At 43.4% G+C, this 24070-nt stretch overlaps 2 protein-coding genes across 2 annotated transcripts in view; one reads left to right on the top strand and one right to left on the bottom strand.

Moving 5' to 3' along the window:
* The window catches only part of LOC147737806 (uncharacterized), a 146088-nt gene extending 127666 nt beyond the window's left edge, over positions 1 to 18422 (bottom strand). The window contains exon 1 of the mRNA XM_086945085.1: positions 18159 to 18422. The gene's annotated coding sequence lies outside the window, so the exon portion shown is untranslated. The remainder of the gene's footprint in view (positions 1 to 18158) is intronic.
* A 411-nt stretch (positions 18423 to 18833) lies between these two features.
* Positions 18834 to 24070, top strand: part of LOC147737808 (uncharacterized) — a 450038-nt gene continuing 444801 nt past the window's right edge. The window contains exon 1 of the mRNA XM_086924979.1: positions 18834 to 18898. The gene's annotated coding sequence lies outside the window, so the exon portion shown is untranslated. The remainder of the gene's footprint in view (positions 18899 to 24070) is intronic.

Raw genomic sequence — 24070 nt, forward strand, 5'->3', positions numbered from 1 at the left:
GGAGATTGGACAAGCTGGTTAATGGATTGGTTAACATCGACCAGAAAGGTTTTTATAACCGGGTGATATATCCAGGAACAGACGGAGCTGCTTAGAGGCAATATCGATCTGGCTATAATAAGATCAGACCCCTTGGCAGTGATCGCTCTCAACGCTGCCAAGGCTTTTGATGGGGTCAGTTGGGCCTATCTTTGGGAGGTATTGAAGGCAATGGGTTTTGGTCCCATATTTATACAAACTATGACGAAATATCATCAGGGAGCATCAGCAAAAATCTTGATATATGGAATGCTTAACTCCAGATTTGATATACAGAGGGGGACTAGGCAAGGTTGCCCATCTCACCTCTGTTATTTGACTTATATATGGAGCTATTAGACTAGATGATCTAATCCCCCTTTTAAAATCTCAGCTTTATCAATGTAAAATAGCTTTATATGCTGACGATAATAATCCTATACACCAGTAACCCAGAAGTGACTATTCCGCAGGTCAAAACCCTATTGGAGGATTATGGCTCTATCTCTGTGTATTTAGTTAATCCCTCAAAGACAGAGGTGATATGCTGGAATATCATTAAGTGGGTGGGCCCAATTAGCAAAGAGTTCAAATATTCGGGCATTAATATTGTCAAAGACCTTGAGAAATTCCCCTTATTAATCTGAATAAAATCATCAAGGAGATAGATCGTCTCTTTGCAAGGTGGAGGAACCTTCCCCTGTCTATCTATGGGAAGGTCAAGCTAGTGAAGAAGATCATTCTTCCAAAGCTGACTTATTTGTTTAACGCAGTCCCCCTGACTTTTCCCCAACAGAATAGTTCCAAGATTCAAAGTAAGATTGGGAGTTTCGTTTAGGCAGCCAAGGGTGTAAGGCTATCATGGAAGAAACTGAGGCGCAGATTAGTTAAAGGCGGGTTAGCCCTCCCAGATATCAGCTGGTATTTAGTCGCATTCCAATTTAAAGCTATACGGATGCTACTGTCTAAACCAGCTGGAACGGCATGGGGAAGGTTGCTCAGTGAGTTGACAATAAATGAGGTTGGGGGAGGCGCAAAAGGGTTTCTTTATAAGTTTGGGTCTCCCAAGTTCTTTAAAAAAAAGTATGCTTGAAAGCTCTTAAGACTGCGCTAGAAACTTGGTTTAAAGTAAGAACCAGATAGAAAATTGGCTACTATTCTGATGTTGCCCCTGTATGGGACTCCCCGGGGACATCGCCCTGCCTTCAAGATGGTTTAGCTGACCCCATTTGGAGAGCGGGAATCTCTTTATGGAGCGGGAGTCTGTATGTTTCTGAGTTTGATTTCCTGCGTGCTCCGACGCCTGTGCGGCCAGAGTTTGGAACTCGCTTCCTCCATACCTCCGCACCGCCACCTCTTTCCGCATTTAACGAAAGGACCTTAAAACTCTTCTCTTCCAAAGCCACGGCTACCAACAACTCTGACTGTTTCGTGTTCCTCAATGGAGAACTATTTTGTCCTTACACTTCAACTGTGGAATGTGTTTTTTTGGAACCCTAATCGCTCCAACTTTAGTTTGTATCGTGTAATTTTTAGCAGATTTATACTCTGTAAACATGTCATAATATCTAATCCTATATACTTCGCTCTATTCTAAAGCGCTCTGTCACCTCTGGGTAAAGTATGCGCTATAAAAAAATGCCTAAATAAATCCAATACCCTGCGAGCAGGCTGTTGGGAGACTCGTCGTGACCTTGGGGCTCCCAGTCACACGTTCTCAGGTCTGTAGACTAAAGACTGTTAATAATTAAATTTTAGCAGCCTCAACTCAGAACTATTCAATTCCTCAGGCTCCGGCGGCCTGCTTTTGGAAGCTTCAGGCATGATTCTGAATGCCGCTGTAGTCGCAGGACATCAGTAGACTCCTCTTAGACCCTCTAGGAGGCGTATAGGGCGGTGATTAGGGAACAGGCCTTCTCCCTCATAGCAGGACACGAAAGGAAAAGAGGCCCAGCTTGAATTGCTGGAACATGAAATTCACACGCCAAAGAGGGACTTGGTTGTACAGGACAGTAGTGACACCCAACACACACTCTTTATGAATCCAAGGGAATACCGAGATGTGGCTACTGATGCCCCCGAATGAGTCATAGGACTTCACAGAGTTTACATGAGTCAGTAACAAAGTGGGCAAACTGTTGGCCTGGTTAGATAGGAGGGCATAGACGGGCCGCTGGGTACTGGAGGTGAGGACACCGGAGGATAACTAAGTAAAAGTGGAAAACGTGTGGTAGACGCAGTTGGCGCCTATTACACCCAGTTATACTTCCCTGCGGTGATAACCACAGTTGAGGAATCCTGAGATCTACTAGCCAACATCCATCTGCCAATTTTCCCCACCTCAGATCGCGATCACCGTGAGGAGGAAATAATGGAGGATGAAACTGCAAAAACCATATGGGATTCGTCATCGGGCGAAGAGGTAGGCCTTGACGGGATACCAATCGAGTTGCATAAACAAATCTATGTCGTTACAACGCAAATAATTACAACGCATGCCTTTACAACGCAGGTTTTACATCACCGCTATTCTTTACAACTCATGCCATTACAATGCATTTGTATAAACTGCCTTCACAACGCATTCCATTACAACGCATAATACTTTTAGGGTAACAGTGGGAAAAGTGTTGGATAGTGTAGGGGTAAAATTACTATTCCAACTCCAGTGAGTGCAACAGTAGGGTAAGTGTTGAATAGTGTAGGGGTAAAAATTACTATTCCCACTCCAGTGAGTGCAACAGTAGGGTAAGTGTTGGATAGTGTAGAGGTAAAAATTACTATTCCCACTCCAGTGAGTGCAACAGTAGGGTAAGTGTTGGATAGTGTAGGGGAAAACATTTGTATTCCCATGTACCCCCAAACCCATACCCACCCTAAAACAAAAAAAACCTCCATTACTTACCTTATAATGCAATGTAATGGCATGCAATGTAATGGCATGCGATGTAATGGCATGGGTTGTAATGCCATGCGTTGTAGTAACATGCGTTGTAGTGACAGGCGTTGTAGTGACAGGCGTTGTAGTGACATGCGATGTAAATGCAGTTACGTTGTAACACCCACGTTGTAAAAGCTGTAATGACTGCGTTGTAATGGGTGTTTCCGTATAAACTGTTGGTTCAGGACATAGTCCCTCGTTTGCTCCAAATGTTCAAGGAGAGCCACCAACTAGGCTCAGTGCCCAGAGGCCAGATGCTGGCCACAATAGTGGGCATCTTAAAAGACGGGAACACTTCCGACGACTTGCTCCTCAACACCAAAGCTAAGATCGTGGTTAAGGTCCTGGCTTCCAGACTCATCAAAATTATTAAGGACCTGGACTACCCAGACCAGTCGGGCTTTATGCCGTATCGTAGCACTAACCTGAGGCGCCTTCATGGCGTGCTGAGCCAAACTCCCCATATGCAGGAACGTGCGCTGATGTTTTCCTTGGATGCCAGAGTGCCTTTCGACTCAGTGGAATGGGCCTATATGTTCGAGGTGCTGGCAAGTATCTGCTGGGAGCGACTCTTGTATGCTGACCCACTGATACAGTTGAAAGTAAACAGGGGGATGTTGCAAGAATTTCAGCTTCAATGTGACGCTCAACAGGGTTGCCTGTTGTCATTCCTAATCTTCATTCTAGCACTGGAGCCCTTAACTGCAAGGATCAGACAAGATCCACTGGTCTGCGGTATGCAATGTACCGACCAATGGGAAAACAGGATATCCCTATACGCGGCTGATGCCCTGCTTTATGTGATAGATCCTGAGAACCCTTTGGACAGAATAATGCAGAACCTTACCACTGCTGGCTGCTAATCAGGATATACAATAAACTGGCGAAAATATCAAATATATAATCTGCAGAGTTGACTGCCATCATTTCCCCGCAAAATAGTCCCCACAGACTTCTATTCTCAGGCTTTATGTGACCACTGACCGGACTCATTTTTTCCACAACAACCAGTCACCACCGATAGAGAGACAGACGAGGGATGTCCCACACTGGAGGTTTCTCCCACTATTGCTCCCGAGCAGAGCAGCACTTTTTAAGATGATGTCCCGAACTTGTTTTCTTTGTCTTGAAAAACTAGCCATACACTCTCCCTAATTTGTATATTCAGAAAATCAAGAGTGAGGTTGGGCCATTGCTCTTAGACAGAGGCCCTGTGCAGATAGAGCAACACAAATCGACAAAGGGAGGGTATGACGGGGGACTGGCACTACCAAACATCCAGAAATATAATTGGGCGGTGCAGCTGACCACTATTAATGAATAGATTTTTCGCTCCACATAGGAAATGGTCTTCCGGATGGATACAAAAAGAACAATTGATGGACAGAATGTGGAACAATGTCAAACATTCCCCCCAGTACAGAGATCTAGGCCCAAATTCTTCGTTTTTTCGCTTCCCACGCCATTCAGTTTAAACCCAGCCATATGCAAATCAATCTTGATCCTGCGCCCAATGGGACTAGGCCAGGTCTTCCCTGGAAACAGGCATACTGTGACCGGATTTGTGTATCATCCCCATCAGCCAGGCTAGCTTGATTCCAGTGGCATGGAGACTGCGGGACCCATGTCTGGGCATACCCGTCCAACTCAGGGTGACAAATGCAAAAAGAACAATTGATGGACAGAATGCAGAACAATGTCATACATTCGCCCCAGTACAGAGATCTGGGCCTAAATCAATTTTTTTGCTCACCATGCCATTCCAGTTTGGACCCAGCCATATGCAAATCAATCTTGACCCTGCAACCAATGGGAACAGTCAAGCTCGAACTGCCAGGCCAGGCCAGGCCCTCCCTGAACTGGAAACAAGCATCCTAGGACCGGTTTCGGGCTTTCAGCCCTCATCAGCCAGGATAGCTTGACTCCAGTGGCATGGATGGTGTGGGACCCACGTCTGGGCATACCTGGGCCACTCGAGGTGACAAATGCAAATGAAGCCTTGGCATAGCCATTAGGTCTCACTTTTGGGACCTTATAAGTATTTAGTTATGCAGCACAATATCCTTGGTGCAACAACATCAAGGTCCCAAAAGCGAGACCTATTGCCTATGCCAATGCTTGTTAATGTATGTTGACTGTCTAATTAACTGTAGTACAATGTAAACAAGCATTGGTAAAAGCATTAGGTTTCTCCTATCTGATTAGTAATTTTTTTTAAAGTTTTAGCTTGGTGAGCAGTTCAGCAATATAATTTAAAGGAACTTTGAAAAAGCGTTATGACTTGTTTGAGAAAGACAAATAATGAAAGGTAACGTGTGCAGTTTTATGCAGGGAAGAAGACTAGTTATCAGTGGTGTAAGTTACAAAGAAGAGACCACGAGCAGAAGAATGTGAAACTGCTAAGTGTCTGTATGTCTTGTGTGAAATCATTCATTTCTGGCAGGCTTCACTTTCCCAGATCATTGAGAGTGCACTTTGGTGCTGCGGGGACTGTACGGATCTGATTTGAATGCACTTTCTTTTCTTAAGTCACAACTGTATAAAACAGTTAAGAGTCTGGAAACCACTATACAGCCCATTGCCCTGAATGTTTATTCTCAGTCATGTCCTGAATATGCACCCATGCGAGTTAGTCACCCTAGTTGCACAAGATAAGAAAATCAACGACTATGGCTTCGTTGTTTAGAATATTGAAAATGCTTCACTTCTGAAATGATGAGACTGTGAAAGAACTATAAGGAGTCTCTTTGAATTGACATACATAGTGAAGGGTGGTCCTGCTAGAGAGAGACTCGTCCCACTTAAAGCCCTGCGTGTGACAATAAGAAAGAAGCCTGTGAACAGATACAAATACTATTCCTCTGTAGAAAGTACGCATGTTTACCTGCTAATAAACACAAAGCATTACTTCTGAAATGATGAGAGTTTAACAATGCAATTTGATTTAGTTGACAAGTGCACAGCCAAGTGTCATACAAGTTCAGTTATATATTGTAAGCTGGTGCTCCTATGGTGTCATCTTCCACCCTGGAGACGAGTAAAGTAAACGAAGCAGTAGTGCTATCAATACGAAACTGATGGCATCTCTTAGCGCACACAGGTGTAGGGGCAATTATCCTCCTTGAAGTGTTAGTCAAAACGTTCACATTTGTTTGAACAATAAAGTTTTATTTTGTTCATTGGTGTATGTTACTCCACATACTCAACGTTGTAATTCAAGTTGTTTTCAGTGTAAACAATTATTTCCACAAGCTCCAATGCATTTCGGGCCACCGCCCGTCATCTGGGATCATCTACAAAAACAACATATGTAACACACATATAATATATGTCTAATATAAACAATGGTGAAAACGCTAGTAATTGTGCACATCCGGTAACTGGGTAAGTGAGTCTGGTAATGCGTGCCTAATAACGAACAGTAACAATGTTGTGCCTGGAAGTGAAATGATAGTTAAACTATTAGGTCAAAAAACGAATGTAACGGCAAGCCTAAGTGAGGTACGTGAGTTACGCTGGTAATTGTTGGACAAGTAACTCTAATACGATAAAAATACATAGCGCATTGTGCATCTCGGTGAAAACGTGCAAAGTTTAATGGTGTTGTGATCCTATGGCGGTTCATGCGGTAAGACAATTTAAAACTGGCGCCATGGCTTCCAATACCGGTTAATGGTAATGGCTACATGGAGCTACGCTAAGTCCCTAAATATTACTTACGCTTGGAAGCGATGTTCACAGTGTTTCCTGGCTTTCCGGCAAATTCAAACGCTGGTGAAATGCTCGGTAGTCGGGTGTTGACTAAATCGGCTCGACCATAGAAGTCGAAAGTTTAAGCCGATCACGTGATTGCGAGGGCACAGAAATAGAAAGAAGACTACGTGTAGTTCGTAAACTGTGTATTAGCGTACATGACAATAAAAAACAATGGCAATGAATAATGCAATGAATAAAAATGAAAAAATGCAATGGATTATGTCATGAAAAATAGACGGGAACCAAGTAATGTAATTGCTAGCAAAACAAAATAAATGTGGGTATACATGTATACAGTAAGGAGACTTTCCAGAACCGACTGCCCCATCAAGATGGGATCTGTAATGTATTTACAGGTAGCATGAATATTCATTACGTTCATTTAACACATACGGTTTCATGGAATTGAGTCTATATATCCAAAAGTTCTCTCTTTGGAGTAAATATTTATTGTTGTCTCTTCCCTCAATTTTCTTGATGACTTCAAGTATCATGTACTTGAGTTGGGAAATGTTGTTATTCATTTCACAGAAATGACTAGCTACTGACGATTTCAAATTCTTCGTACGAATATTGGACTTATGTTCATTCAGGCGTACTTTAATTTTACGTTCAGTCTTACCAATGTAGGTTGTGACTCACTGCAGCCTGATAGGTGCTGGTAACTTTTAGACCCATAGGAGGGTCCGGTTCCTTCTCCCCTTGGGAGCTGGCAACGTTATCAAAGAAATGTCGTAGCCTCAACTTCCTAGTGAGTTTGAAAGTGCTGATTTCTAGCTCCAATAAATCTGATTTAGTAGTAGGTACAAAAGAGGTTCATGTGGTACGAGACCATGCAATAAGTGCAACAATTGCCATAATATAATTTTGGGTAACAGAGTAATGCATCCGATGAAAGGCCACAAAATAGCAATACATGTGACAGCTACCTGTGATACCAACAACGTGGTGTATCTATTAAAATGTCCTTCTGGAAAAACCTACATTGGTAAGACTGAACGTAAAATTAAAGTACGCCTGAACGAACATAAGTCCAATATTCGTACGAAGAATTTGAAATCGTCAGTAGCTAGTCATTTCTGTGAAATGAATCACAACATTTCCCAACTCAAGTACATGATACTTGAAGCCATCAAGAAAATTGAGGGAAGAGACAACAATAAATATTTACTCCAAAGAGAGAACTTTTGGATATATAGACTCAATTCCATGAAACCTTATGGGTTAAATGAACGTATTGAATATCCATGCTACCTGTAAATACATTACATTGATGGGGCAGTCAGTTCTGGAAAGTCTCCTTACTGTATACATGTATACCCACATTTATTTTGTTTTGCTAGCAATTACATTACTTGGTTACCGTCTATTTTTCATGACATAATCCATTGCATTTTTTCATTTTCATTCATTGCATTATTCATTGCCATTGTTTTTTAGTGTCATGTACGCTAACACACAGTTTACGAACTACACATAGTCTTCTATGACTGCGTATGACAATATGAAAGAAGCCTGTGAACAGATACAAATACTATTCCTCTGTAGAAAGTACGCATGTTTACCTGCTAATAAACACAAAGCATCACTTCTGAAATGATGAGACTGTGAAAGAACTATCAGGAGTCTCTTTGAATTGACATACATAGTGAAGGGTGGTCCTGCTAGATAGAGACCCGTCCCACTTAAAGCCCTGCGTGTGACAATATGAAAGAAGCCTGTGAACAGATACAAATACTATTCCTCTGTAGAAAGTACGCATGTTTACCTGCTAATAAACACAAAGCATCACTTCTGAAATGAGACTGTGAAAGAAGGATAAGGAGTCTCTTTGAATTGACATACATAGTGAAGGGTGGTCCTGCTAGATAGAGACCCGTCCCACTTAAAGCTCTGCGTGTGACACTATGAAAGAAGCCTGTGAACAGATACAAATACTATTCCTCTGTAGAAAGCACGCATGTTTACCTGCTAATAAACACAAAGCATCACTTCTGAAATGATGAGACTGTGAAAGAACTATAAGGAGTCTCTTTGAATTGACATACATAGTGAAGGGTGGTCCTGCTAGATAGAGACCCGTCACACTTAAAGCCCTGCGTATGACAATATGAAAGAAGCCTGTGAACAGATACAAATACTATTCCTCTGTAGAAAGTACGCATGTTTACCTGCTAATAAACACAAAGCATCACTTCTGAAATGATGAGACTGTGAAAGAACTATAAGGAGTCTCTTTGAATTGACATACATAGTGAAGGGTGGTCCTGCTAGATAGAGACCCGTCCCACTTAAAGCCCTGCGTATGACAATATGAAAGAAGCCTGTGAACAGATACAAATACTATTCCTCTGTAGAAAGTACGCATGTTTACCTGCTAATAAACACAAAGCATCACTTCTGAAATGATGAGACTGTGAAAGAACTATAAGGAGTCTCTTTGAATTGACATACATAGTGAAGGGTGGTCCTGCTAGATAGAGAGCCGTCACACTTAAAGCCCTGCGTATGACAATATGAAAGAAGCCTGTGAACAGATACAAATACTATTCCTCTGTAGAAAGTACGCATGTTTACCTGCTAATAAACACAAAGCATCACTTCTGAAATGATGAGACTGTGAAAGAACTATAAGGAGTCTCTTTGAATTGACATACATAGTGAAGGGTGGTCCTGCTAGATAGAGACCCGTCCCACTTAAAGCCCTGTGAGTGACAATATGAAAGAAGCCTGTGAACAGATACAAATACTATTCCTCTGTAGAAAGTACGCATGTTTACCTGCTAATAAACACAAAGCATCACTTCTGAAATGATGAGACTGTGAAAGAACTATAAGGAGTCTCTTTGAATTGACATACATAGTGAAGGGTGGTCCTGCTAGATAGAGACCCGTCCCACTTAAAGCCCTGCGTGTGACAATATGAAAGAAGCCTGTGAACAGATACAAATACTATTCCTCTGTAGAAAGTACGCATGTTTACCTGCTAATAAACACAAAGCATCACTTCTGAAATGATGAGACTGTGAAAGAACTATAAGGAGTCTCTTTGAATTGACATACATAGTGAAGGGTGGTCCTGCTAGATAGAGACCCGTCCCACTTAAAGCCCTGCGTATGACAATATGAATGAAGCCTGTGAACAGATACAAATACTATTCCTCTGTAGAAAGTACGCATGTTTACCTGCTAATAAACACAAAGCATCACTTCTGAAATGAGACTGTGAAAGAAGGATAAGGAGTCTCTTTGAATTGACATACATAGTGAAGGGTGGTCCTGCTAGATAGAGACCCGTCCCACTTAAAGCCCTGCGTATGACAATATGAAAGAAGCCTGTGAACAGATACAAATACTATTCCTCTGTAGAAAGTACGCATGTTTACCTGCTAATAAACACAAAGCATCACTTCTGAAATGAGACTGTGAAAGAAGGATAAGGAGTCTCTTTGAATTGACATACATAGTGAAGGGTGGTCCTGCTAGATAGAGACCCGTCCCACTTAAAGCCCTGCGTATGACAATATGAAAGAAGCCTGTGAACAGATACAAATACTATTCCTCTGTAGAAAGTACGCATGTTTACCTGCTCTAAACACAAAGCATCATTTCTGAAATGATGAGACTGTGAAAGAACTATAAGGAGTCTCTTTGAATTGACATACATAGTGAAGGGTGGTCCTGCTAGATAGAGAGCCGTCACACTTAAAGCCCTGCGTATGACAATATGAAAGAAGCCTGTGAACAGATACAAATACTATTCCTCTGTAGAAAGCACGCATGTTTACCTGCTAATAAACACAAAGCATCACTTCTGAAATGATGAGACTGTGAAAGAACTATAAGGAGTCTCTTTGAATTGACATACATAGTGAAGGGTGGTCCTGCTAGATAGAGACCCGTCCCACTTAAAGCCCTGTGAGTGACAATATGAAATAAGCCTGTGAACAGATACAAATACTATTCCTCTGTAGAAAGCATGCATGTTTACCTGCTAATAAACACAAAGCATCACTTCTGAAATGATGAGACTGTGAAAGAACTATAAGGAGTCTCTTTGAATTGACATACATAGTGAAGGGTGGTCCTGCTAGATAGAGACCCGTCCCACTTAAAGCCCTGCGTGTGACAATATGAAAGAAGCCTGTGAACAGATACAAATACTATTCCTCTGTAGAAAGTACGCATGTTTACCTGCTCTAAACACAAAGCATCATTTCTGAAATGATGAGACTGTGAAAGAACTATAAGGAGTCTCTTTGAATTGACATACATAGTGAAGGGTGGTCCTGCTAGATAGAGAGCCGTCACACTTAAAGCCCTGCGTATGACAATATGAAAGAAGCCTGTGAACAGATACAAATACTATTCCTCTGTAGAAAGCACGCATGTTTACCTGCTAATAAACACAAAGCATCACTTCTGAAATGATGAGACTGTGAAAGAACTATAAGGAGTCTCTTTGAATTGACATACATAGTGAAGGGTGGTCCTGCTAGATAGAGACCCGTCCCACTTAAAGCCCTGTGAGTGACAATATGAAATAAGCCTGTGAACAGATACAAATACTATTCCTCTGTAGAAAGCATGCATGTTTACCTGCTAATAAACACAAAGCATCACTTCTGAAATGATGAGACTGTGAAAGAACTATAAGGAGTCTCTTTGAATTGACATACATAGTGAAGGGTGGTCCTGCTAGATAGAGACCCGTCCCACTTAAAGCCCTGCGTGTGACAATATGAAAGAAGCCTGTGTACAGGTACAAATACTATTCCTCTGTAGAAAGCATGCATGTTTACCTGCTAATAGACACAAAGCATCATTTCTTTACGGGTGCTTACATCAAATGAAATGAATTCATGCCCTGAATCTCTGCTCTCAATGAAACCCATTGACTTGTAAACTTGTGACGCACACTCTGGCTGCAGGCCATACTTTCTGTCATGACCACAAATGCTGCAACCCTATGAGCTGCTGCAACACGGTAAACCACTGGCTTAATAATCCTCCCTGCCAGAGGCTCCTTGCAGCCTCTGCTATATTGGGCATGTGTCTACCTAGCGCTCTCTGATTTGGAATCAAACCTTTTCTTCCTACCAGATTGCCTCCTCGGATATCATTTACTTCAGTTTCTCTTAAGCAGCGGACGCACAGGCTGTTGTTCGTTATTCGGAGTTTAGCGCAGCTGATTTAGGTCTGACACCATCTACGCTGGAGGGCAGTTTTCCTGTTGCCACAGTTAAACTATTTATTATTTCTCCCAACTAACCTTGCAATGCAGTTTTATTGCGCCCGAACCGCAGAGGCTTTGAGGAGGAGATCGGATAATCCACAGGACTTCCCAGCAGAAGACCTTGTGGTGCCCTTTGCTTACCGGAGGACGGACGGTATTAGTGTGGAAACTCCCACATAAAAACCTGCAATGAGCAATTCTGTTGCGATAACACAAAACCCATCCTAGAAATGTTCTCACGCCTGACGAAGTCATTACATTGGTACTATTTATAAGATTAATTTAAATAGAAGGCAGCGGAACACCACTTCCTTAAGAGCAGCCTACGACGGGTATGAATACATCTACAGGAATGCAGTGTTCCCTGCTCTTGCGGGAAATGAACCTGCCATCACTGACCCGGAAGAGGAAAGTCCATTTCGCCTTTCACCAGCAGAAAAAGACAAATTAATAAAACAACCAGAATGTTAGCCCCAGAACTCCCAAGTGCATTATGGTATATGCAGTTCACTGTAATGTTTCATGACATGCCACATGCACCAACAGAGAATAGTCCATTTGATCTGTGGGGGACTCATTTTCAAATTTCACTATCTCCATTTTAGCAATGAGCGCACCCCCATGTTTCGTCAACTGCATTGAACCCACAGCTTCCAGAGGCTCTTGACAAAAAGAGCTGAACGCTGCAGGTTAGTCAAACCCCAACTGGCCAGACCTACACACTCTATGTACATGGGTTCTTGCTTCACTCCATGTGTACACATTCTATGTACATGGGTTCTTGCTTCACTCCATGTGTACACACTCTATGTACATGGGTTCTTGCTTCACTCCATGTGTACACATTTTATGTACATGGGTTCTTGCTTCACTCCATGTGTACACATTCTATGTACATGGGTTCTTGCTTCACTCCATGTGTACACACTCTATGTACATGGGTTCTTGCTTCACTCCATGTGTACACATTTTATGTACATGGGTTCTTGCTTCACTCCATGTGTACACACTCTATGTACATGGGTTCTTGCTTCACTCCATGTGTACACATTCTATTTACATGGGTTCTTGCTTCACTCCATGTGTACACACTCTATGTACATGGGTTCTTGCTTCACTCCATGTGTACACACTCTATGTACATGGGTTCTTGCTTCACTCCATGTGTACACACTCTATGTACATGGGTTCTTGCTTCACTCCATGTGTACACACTCTATGCACATGGGTTCTTGCTTCACTCCATGTGTACACATTTTATGCACATGGGTTCTTGCTTCACTCCATGTGTACACACTCTATGTACATGGGTTCTTGCTTCACTCCATGTGTACACAGTCTATGTGCATGGGTTCTTGCTTCCCTCCATGTGTACACACTCTATGTACATGGGTTCTTGCTTCACTCAATGTGTACTATAACCAGCTTCTACGTGACCTGGTCTCCAGGTCTACCAGGACTTACAGAACCATCCCCACATCCCTGGGCAAAGAGCTAACCCTAGAAGAACGTTTTTATCCTAGGGGGACAGTCTCAAAGTCCATGTGCATCCAATACAGCTATCAAAGACATAGCTGCCAAGGTTTCAGATTGCAATGTGTGACATTTTCATAATTTCATTGTAATTATGAGTGACATTTCAACATGTATGAGTGACACTTTATCATGAGCAAATCATGAGGAAAACTTATAAAAATCAGAAACTACACTCAATTGAGTAATGGGAACCTCTAAAAAGATCCTAAAACTACTACAAAGCACCAGAAATGGAAGGGCACTAACCAGAGTCAGACTGCGTGACTGCAGTTCTCAGTAACATAAGGCAAGCAGGCACTGCAGCTGCTCAGAAGATCGAATTGATTTGATCATTCATGACAGCATGGTAGCCTAAAAAACAAAGTTCACAGCAAGTGCAATTTGGAGATTATACCATAAATCAGGCCTCTCCGAGACCGGCCAAACTAAATGACAAACTAACTTTGTTTTTCATTTCTGTTCGAGGACTGACTAAAGAGCATGCTGAACATTTAACACAGCAGACCCCATCCCACATGAATACATTTGACACAGCAGACACCATCCCACATGCATACATTTGACACAGCAGACAACATCCCACATGTATACTTTTGACACAGCAGACACCATCCCACATGCATACATTTAACACAGCAGACACCATCCCAAATGCATACATTTAACACAGCAGGCACCATTCCACATGCATACATTTCACACAGCAGACACCATTCCACATGCATACATTTGACACAGCAGACACCATCCCACATGCATACATTTAACACAGCAGACACCACCCACATGCATACATTTGACACCGCACACACCATTCCACATGCATACATTTAACACAGCAGACACCATCCCAAATGCATACATTTAACACAGCAGACACCATTCCACATGCATACATTTGACGCAGCAGACACCATCCCACATGCATACATTTGACACAGCAGACACCATCTCAAAATGTATATTTGTGTGATGAGAGGAGCACTCACTTTAGTATTATTCTTGCTTATCTTTTGTTTTTAACTATTTAGAATTTTAACTTAAGCGTGCAGCTAAGGTGGCACGTCTGCCCTAAAACGTGCCTAACATTAAACAGCCTTATCTTAAGTGTATGCAACACTTAACCTTAGCGCACTGTTGCTGTGTAGCGGAACCCGCTAAAAATATATAAACACTCTTAGTTGCGTTTTCAAAAAGAGCTTTTAGTATTTTTACAAACGAATATTTTCAAAACTTCATAAACACAATCCAATTTAGTTATAAGTTCAACACAAACAATGTTAACAACATAACATTTCAAAAACCTCAATGTCAGTTTCTTGAAACTTTTTACATTTCCTCTGTATATGCCCAATGCATTTCGAGCTGTGTACAGCTCTTCGTCGGGGGCCTGTAAAGATGAGATATAAGATACAATGCAATCACTTCAAATTATTCTAGTACATGGCATTAAATATGTATAGGCACTCAAAATGGTTTATAAAGAAAGCGGTAATGATAATACCAAATGAAACCATCACCAACACCTTAGTGCATGTGAAAATACAACACCACTATGAACTTACTAAATTCGCGCTCCTCAAGAGCTAAATCCTTCTGCAAAAACAAAACATACAAACAAACCAATCTAACTGGTCTTATGACGAAGATTAATTCTCACCCAAACATGAACCCACTGTGCTAAAAACTTTCTTACCTTGAACACCAACCAGTATTCAAACAACAATATCTTGTACCCAGCTGTTCGCTGTTCTGCCTGAAAATAACACAGAAACCATGCCTTGTCAACCGGGATAAATAACCCTGACAAAAAATATATGTACCTAGCGGCAACTATAAACACCGCTGCGGGCGCAGCACGCTCACCTAGTTCTTCCAAATCAGCGTCCACAACGACCGAAACTCTCTATTCTCTCACCCTCGTCACTCTATGGGAACAGTGGATGCGGGGCGTTGCACCACGCCAGGTTCTATACACGAAAAGCTGTCAATCTACATAGAAAACGGACTGGTAAATCTAACCTAATACTGCTAACCAGCGCCATCTTGTAATGGCAAAATCACAACAACAAAAAGTTAGTGAAAAGAAGAAATGTGAAAAGGATGCAGTGATAGTACCAAAGATAAAATAATGTGCTCTACACATACAATGTTTCAATGTAAGTTACAGGTATCATACTCAAATGCAGAAACAGAGTCAAGGGTAATCATAAAAAACATGAGAAGTCAACTTTTTCATTGAGACCCTTCGGTTCTTGTGACGCTAGAAATTTAATCCAGTGAATTTCTCTCTGGAGGAGGGATCTGGTAAGATCAACCCCCTCATGAGTTTTAACAACCTCTAGAATGGAGAACCTGATCTGAGCTATGCTGTGATTGTTGTCATTCCAATGTTTAGCTAAGTTACTTACATTGAAACATTGTATGTGTAGAGCACATTATTTTATCTTTGGTACTATCACTGCATCCTTTTCACATTTCTTCTTTTCACTAACTTTTTGTTGTTGTGATTTTGCCATTACAAGATGGCGCTGGTTAGCAGTATTAGGTTAGATTTACCAGTCCGTTTTCTATGTAGATTGACAGCTTTTCGTGTATAGAACCTGGCGTGGTGCAACGCCCCGCATCCACTGTTCCCATAGAGTGACGAGGGTGAGAGAATAGAGAGTTTCGGTCGTTGTGGACGCTGATTTGGAAGAACTAGGTGAGCGTGCTGCGCCCGCAGCGGTGTTTATAGTTGCCGCTAGGTACATATATTTTTTGTCAGGGTTATTTATCCCGGTTGACAAGGCATGGTTTCTGTGTTATTTTCAGGCAGAACAGCGAACAGCTGGGTACAAGATATTGTTGTTTGAATACTGGTTGGTGTTCAAGGTAAGAAAGTTTTTAGCACAGTGGGTTCATGTTTGGGTGAGAATTAATCTTCGTCATAAGACCAGTTAGATTGGTTTGTTTGTATGTTTTGTTTTTGCAGAAGGATTTAGCTCTTGAGGAGCGCGAATTTAGTAAGTTCATAGTGGTGTTGTATTTTCACATGCACTAAGGTGTTGGTGATGGTTTCATTTGGTATTATCATTACCGCTTTCTTTATAAACCATTTTGAGTGCCTATACATATTTAATGCCATGTACTAGAAGAATTTGAAGTGATTGCATTGTATCTTATATCTCATCTTTACAGGCCCCCGACGAAGAGCTGTACACAGCTCGAAATGCATTGGGCATATACAGAGGAAATGTAAAAAGTTTCAAGAAACTGACATTGAAGTTTTTGAAATGTTATGTTGTTAACATTGTTTGTGTTGAACTTATAACTAAATTGGATTGTGTTTATGAAGTTTTGAAAATATTCGTTTGTAAAAATACTAAAAGCTCTTTTTGAAAACGCAACTAAGAGTGTTTATATATTTTTAGCGGGTTCCGCTACACAGCAACAGTGCGCTAAGGTTAAGTGTTGCATACACTTAAGATAAGACAGCAGACACCATCCCACATGTATACATTTCACACAGCAGACACCATCCCACATGCATACATTTGATGCAGCAGACACCATCCCACATGCATACATTTGACACAGCAGACAACATCCCACATGTATACTTTTGACACAGCAGACACCATCCCACATGCATACATTTGACACAGCAGACACCATCCCAAATGCATACATTTAACACAGCAGACCCCATCCCAAATGCATACATTTAACACCGCACACACCATTCCACATGCATACATTTAACACAGCAGACACCATCCCAAATGCATACATTTAACACAGCAGACACCATTCCACATGCATACATTTGACGCAGCAGACACCATCCCACATGCATACATCTGACACAGCAGACACCATCCCACATGCATACATTTAACACAGCAGACACCATCCCAAATGCATACATTTAACACAGCAGACACCATTCCACATGCATACATTTGACGCAGCAGACACCATCCCACATGCATACATTTGACACAGCAGACACCATCCCACATGTATACATTTCACACAGCAGACACCATCCCACATGCATACATTTGACACAGCAGACAACATCCCACATGTATACTTTTGACACAGCAGACACCATCCCACATGCATACATTTGACACAGCAGACACCATCCCAAATGCATACATTTAACACAGCAGACCCCATCCCAAATGCATACATTTAACACAGCAGACACCATTCCACATGCATACATTTAACACAGCAGACACCATCCCACATGTATACATTTCACACAGCAGACACCATCCCGCATGCATACATTTAACACAGCAGACACCATCCCACATGCATACATTTGCTACGGTGGCACTTTCAGGGCTGGGACCCAAGGGCCCCCTTCTACTCTGTGGGTAGGGAGGGTTGTGCACATTTTTATCGTAGCCTCTCTTACACTCTTTTTTATACTATTTGAAAATAATGACATGCATATTCATATTCATAGTGATGCCAGAGGCCAGGACTTCATAGCACTTCAAATACATGTTCTTAATCTCCAATGCATCAACAAGGGTTCAATTCTGTGTCACCTGCAGTGATCACCTTCACAGCTGAGCTTCCACAGCCTAACAGTGCATTCCCATCTGTTCGTTTAACTTGCATTTATGTTCTTCATTAAATGCGTGTACATTTTATATGACATGCAGTTACCTGCAGGTAAAAGGCAAGCAGAATAGTTACAACATATTTAGTTTATAGCCGCGTCGCCGGCCCCCTCTCCATTGGGCTCGGGGTGGCCTCATATTCTTTCTTATGGCCCGCTGGTGAAAAGACGAGCTGCGTGAGCGAAGCTGCGCTTTGAACCACCCTGAAGCCTCCCTCCTGCCCACTGAACCCAACGCCTGTGAGCGCTCCCTTCACCCAGGGGCGAGCGGCTGCCAAGGAAAACAAGACACCAACCGACAAAACACCCATCACAGCTGCGCACGCGCAGGACCGCGCGACACAGCTGCGCACGAGCAGGACCGCGCGACACAGCACGAGCAGGACCGCGCGTCACAACTGCGCACGAGCAGGACCGCGCGACACAGCACGAGCAGGACCGCGCGTCACAACTGCGCACGAGCAGGACCACGCGTCACAGCTGCGCATGTGCGGAGCGAATAGACTACCTCCGATCGCCGAGCTAGGACCTTGCCCTGGACAGATCTCACTCAAACTGCGCAGAGGAAAGACACTTTCCCCTCGAATAGAGGAGCCAACCCGAGGCGCTTAAATATACCTCAGCGTGTGCTGTGTGTTGTCCTCAGCGCATGCGCAGTTAGTCTAAGGCCTCTTTACCCCGCGCTGTGGGAAGCGCTGTCTATCTCCAGCGCATGCGCAGTTCTTCATCCTCGGCCCTCTTTGAACCCGACCACAGCAGGGCCCACAGGACCCACATTAAACCCCAGGTGAGGGCATGAGGTACAAAGATTATCTGGTGCTGGAGGGTCTCGAGCCTGCTGTCCGGGATTCATTTTGTTGTTGTCTGCATCGATCGATGATTATTTGCATCAAAAATGCTCATTGACCCTCATTGGTGGAGTTGAGTCACTCTTTTTCCCGCCGGGTCTGGGCACCTCAAGGTCTGTACTGCATAGCAGCTATACTGGGTCTCCTTGTGTCTGCTGAGTTGGGTCACTCTTTTGAAGGCCTCAGCAAACGGTGACAAGTCAGTGTGATGAGAAGATCGACTTGAATTCCGTTTTTGGCTTTCACCGGAGTAAAGGGGGGCAGCCCCGTCAACTGAAAGTGAAAGAACACACTCCCAGGCAGCACCACCGACTGCGCCTCATTGCTACATAGTCCTGGGCCTGCACAGCTGATGTGTCTCAACCTCACTAGGCAGACCCCCCAGGATATAGCGGCATGGAGTAGCAAATTTAGCGGCACAAAAATGGAAATTTAGCGGCACAAAAATGGAAATTTAGCGGCAATTTTGCGGCATTTTATTTGGCCCTGGACCTTGATAAAGCGGCCTCCAGTGACCCCATCCGTCACCCGTCCTTCCTTACACTCTTTCTGCCTCACAATTCTCCCTCTCTTAGTTGTGTTTTGCCGCTTTTAGCTCCTCTATCTTCCTTCCTGTTACACTCTTTCCACTGTCCCATTCAGCTTTCTGTTTCTCATGCCCCTTCCTTTCTGTGCCTCATTCACTCATCCTCTCTCACACACATACATCTTTCTCTCTCTCCTTATCGATATCTCTCTCATCAGCCCAGTCTCTTATCCCCTGTCCCTCTCTCTTTCCATCTTCGGATCTCTCTAGCACCCTGCCTCTCTAGTTCTCTGTCTCCCTCTCTGCCTTCCTCGCCCTCTCTTCTCTCTATAACTCTCATACTTTCGTTCTTCCAGACACTGTCTTTCTTCCCCTTCCTCTCTCGCCCTCTTTCTCGCGCATTCACCCTCCCTCTTTCTCTCCTGCTCACTCCTCTCTACTTTTCTCCACCTTTCAGTTTCATTCGCCCAGTTTCTCTCACCCCCTACTACCCTTTCCTTCTTTCCCACCTCTATGACTTATTTGCTCACCCCCCCTCTCTTTCACCCCTTCTTTCTCGTCTCACCTGCCCCATACCCTCAGTTTTCATTCTTGCTCCCTCTCTTTACCTTTGCGCTCCACCTTTCACCTTTATCCTCCCATTTTCTTTTACCCCTGCCCTTTCCTTCTAAACGCCCCACTCTCCCTTGCTTTCACCCCTTTCCTCTCCTCACACATGTGCCCCCAGCCACTCTTCCTTTCTTTCACCCCTTTCTTCTCCTCACACGTACCTCCAACCCCTCTTTCTCTCTCCCTCCTGTTTGTGATCCTCCGTGCAGGAAGCGTTGGTAACTGTCGCTCGCATCCTCCGGAGAGAAACCCCGGGGTCTCGCAGTACTAGAGCAAGAAAGAAGAAAAACTGATTTTTTTTCTAATTTTGAAAAAAAATCTGCTCTCCCTCTCCGTTTAGCAGGAACAATAATCACAAGCGTTATCTGGTCATTTTTAATGCTGTCTGAAAACTTGACCCCCAAGGAACTCTGCCACAAGTATTCTTAACTCATAAGTTATTTCTAAATACAGCGCCCCTTCCCTGAGGTAAGCGCCCAGTGCGGTAGCACCAGTTGCACTGCCCTAAAGCTAGCCCTGACGAAATGTAATATCTAAGTGAAGAAGTTCTAACTTTCGACAGCTATAATTCAAGCATCATTAGCGCGAGACAGCACTATGTTTATATGCAAAAAACCTTGGGAGATTGTGCCCCTGAGTTTCCCTATATTTTCTGCCACTCAGTGCATTACACAATGCAACTTGAATAAAATGAGATTTAATCGTTTGTAATGACAGCTACACTTTTACATGCGCTGGGGTAGCAGGTGCTAAGTAACCAAAATCTCCCACTTGTCAGATAAAAACATCTGAATGTTCTGCAGGCTCTTGCGAGGCTGCAAATGACGAGAAGCTTGCACTTAAGTTGCTCATCTAGTCCAAAGAAAGACTCGATTGACTGAACCTGGGAAACTCCAGAGCTCAGCTGTGTCTAAGGAAAAGAATAAGCTTGCAGTGACAAAGCCTTAGCTGCGCCTTTTGTCTGCGTGTGAGAAGCGTGCAGAACTCTTGACCATTCTCCCTCTCATATGTGTAATGAACTTTACACATTTGCTGCTTGTTCTGTATTTGTACTGTCTGATGAAAGCTTGCACCACCGCAAGCCCCTGACACCTGCCAGAGCCGAGGATAACAGGCTGGGGCTTGAAAAACTAAGCCTCATTAACAAGTACAAGGTCTTTAAATGACCTGTGAAGTACTCGGGTGCGGCTGGCAGCTTTGAACTGCCAGCCGCACCGAGTACTTCACAGGTCATTTAAAGACCTTGCACTTGTTAATGAGGCTTAGTCTGACTGTCTGTGTGTGTCCCAGGAAGCTGCTGACACACACGAGTGGGGAGAGGGCGGCGCGCACAGCCAGGCCTTGTTTGTTTTGCTGTCTCACTTGTAAATATCGCGGCCAATATGGTTATTTTCGCGGCCATCGTGGTAATCTGCCGATTTCGCGATTTTTTCGTGAATCGCGAAATCGCGATAAACTGGAGGGTCTGACTAGGGCCTCAGTAACCAGGTAGCGGTCAACCAATGCCCATCAGGTAAACAAGCATGGGCATAGCCAGTAGGTCTCGCCTCTGGGACCTTATACGTGTTTAGTTATCCAGCACAATATCCTTGGGGCAACAACATCAACTGTTGCATGGCTAAACACTTATAAGGTCCCAACAGCGCAACCTATTGGCTATGCCAGTGCTTGTTTTCATTGGTTCCTGTTTGTGCCTTTCAGAGATGCAAATTCTGTTTCGTCCTCCTGTCAAACTACTTCCGTCTTTTGTTGATCTAGGTCACAGGTACTCACAAACATTTTCCCGGGGGCCGCAAAGTTTGGTCTATGGCAGAGTTCTTCAAACTGTGGGGCGCGCCCCCTCAGGGGGGCGCGACACCATCCCAGGGGGGGCGCGGACTCCACCCGAAAATCTTACATTTGTCATTCACTAGAGAACTCCGGTAGAGGGGAGGGAGGGGAAATCATCGGGCCGATCAGCCCATGCTTTTCTCTGTTAATCACCGTCCCAGGAGGGGGTTAATTGTTAGAGCTGCGGCGGGAGGCCCCTGTTAAACCGAAAGCAAAGGAAGACAGTTCTGTTCCTTTGCCTTTGGTTTCAGAGGAGACTCCTTGCCTCCCACCGCAGCTGAAGCATTTCAGTTCAAGCCCTTTCCGTTTCAAAATTTGTGATCAATCAAGCCTCATGTCTGCGCCGCCTCACAGGCTTTCCTTTCTTCATGTGCTGCGCAAGACATAGCTGCCAAGGTTTCAGATTGCTATGTGTGACATTTTTTTTATTTCATTGCAGTCATGAGTGGCATTTCAACCACTATAAGTGACAATTCCTCGCGAGCAAAACAAAGCAATGAAGTCCATGGGAATGGATAAATATTACGAATTATAACCTTTTGAGCTGTGAGAAACTCGAAAAAGATCTTTAAACTGCTGCAGAGTACTTCCTATTGATAAAAAAAACATCTGCTTTTCATAACTAGGTGCATTTTGTACTGTGGAAATTGTATGTGCATTCATTCTGCTAGGAAAAGAGAAAACTAGTAATCTCAGTATGCAAAGTGTTTAGGATTAACAAGTCACGTTTCACAGTGTTACAATTCACATGAAATACACAACAGGAAGCAGCTACGGATGGGCCACATTATCGTACTTGGTGTTAAGTGGCAAGATCTGTATTGTATTTTCTTGGCTCGCGCTGGGTTCATACAAAAAGCCGAGATTTTTCCCCTCATCGCTGCATACTTTGCAGTGTTCTGAAAGCTGCGAAGTTAAAGATAACTGTCTCTTAATAAAAGTAAATAAAGGCAAAGTCCATTGTAAAATGTATAGACTTTATGAAGACAATCTTTTTTGATAATTTTGTCATGCTTAAGCCTTAAATCGTCACGAACAAATGGCCAGTATGGCAGTATTTAGCAACCTTACCAGTGAGTGGGAAACGCTGAATGTGCAAGAATGGCTCCAGTGCTGCTTTCCGGGTTCTCTCAATTCAATGCTGCTGGCGTCCATAGCAAGGCAGGGGCACCGGAAGGGGCTCTTGCTCAGGGCACAAGGTAGTTGCAAGGCGACCAGCCTCAAGGCAGGCATTAGTTCAGTTATTATTGCTGTGTTGGCTGCCTGGTCCATTCGTTCACCACCCTCACCCATACCCTCTTCCCCCTCACCGTTTGGTTTACCCATATACTATTAGCCGGAGACAGACTGCGTGACTGCAGTCCTTACTAACAGAGGGCATGCAGGCACTGCAGCTCTGAGCTGCTCAGAACTGCCAAGCCTTTTGAGCATTAAATGAAAAGGATGCCACCTTGCTTTGGGCCATACCAACATACCTCAGTGCTGCACGTTTGACCTCTCACACACCTGCTTCTGGTGTGTCTTCCCTTAGTCTTGTAACTTCACCATGACGTGGCCCAAGACACTGTGCCTGCAGAGGTGCCAGTAAAATGCAGAGTGGAGAAAACCGGCGCTAGCAGATTTGACACTAGCAAGAGGCTTTGCTAGACAGTTAATGACACTGTGATGCATAGGCTTGGAATATTGGAGGTTACAGGTATGGGGCAACCATGAGCCTGCAGTATACTGAATACCGTTTAAGACTAGATGTGGAGCACAACCTGAGGATGGCAGTAGCAAATATCCTTCCACAGAGTGACCGTCTGTGGTAAAAAACATGCACACCCGTCACATTTATGTTGGTGGTGTTATTATTAATCTATGTCATGTGTGGAACAAAGCATCCTAGTAAAAACAATTTGCACAACTTTTTATCTTGGAAAATTGTGTTTTGAACTGTATAGTAAGCCTCTGTCATTTCACCACACCCACTCACAAACCTGTAGTTTACTAAACATTCTTGTTGTGTAGAACATTATTTGATGGATATGGCTCGTGATATGCGCGTGGCAGTCGATTATGTAGTGTCCCAGATTCCACACATTTTTGTCAGGTGGTGGGGGGGCCCAGCATCTAAAAAAATTCAGCTGGGGGGGCTCAACCTACA

Source organism: Lissotriton vulgaris, chromosome 1_1, assembly GCF_964263255.1.
Source record: "Lissotriton vulgaris chromosome 1_1, aLisVul1.2, whole genome shotgun sequence".
Taxonomy (NCBI): Eukaryota; Metazoa; Chordata; class Amphibia; order Caudata; family Salamandridae; genus Lissotriton; species Lissotriton vulgaris.